We start from the raw sequence: 376 nt of genomic DNA on the forward strand, positions 1-376 counted from the left end.
CGGCAGGTGGCATGTTTGCTCGCCGGGTGGAAGATTTTCAATGAGTTGCAAAGCAACAGGTCCTTGAAGTTCAGGATGTGCTGCACTGAATCTGTTTTAAAAAGGTCACATGCTTTATGAGGCTTAAGTTCTGTATGTTTTGTGCATTTAAAAGTTCTCTAAAAATGAGACTGCCTATGAAAATCCTGGTTTGTGGTTCAGGCTTTTCCTCTTTTACATAATGACATGTAAGTAACATAGATTTGCATGTTGCCTACCTGGTAGCTGCCTGGGATTCTTAAAGAGACAGGAGCTGAAACTGTGAAATACAGAATACATGGTAACTGGATGTAACCTGACCTTTTTTTTTTTTTTTCCTTCTCCTCCCTTTCAGACC

This window comes from Telmatherina bonti, assembly GCF_933228915.1.
Source record: "Telmatherina bonti genome assembly, chromosome: 18".
NCBI lineage: Eukaryota > Metazoa > Chordata > Actinopteri > Atheriniformes > Telmatherinidae > Telmatherina > Telmatherina bonti.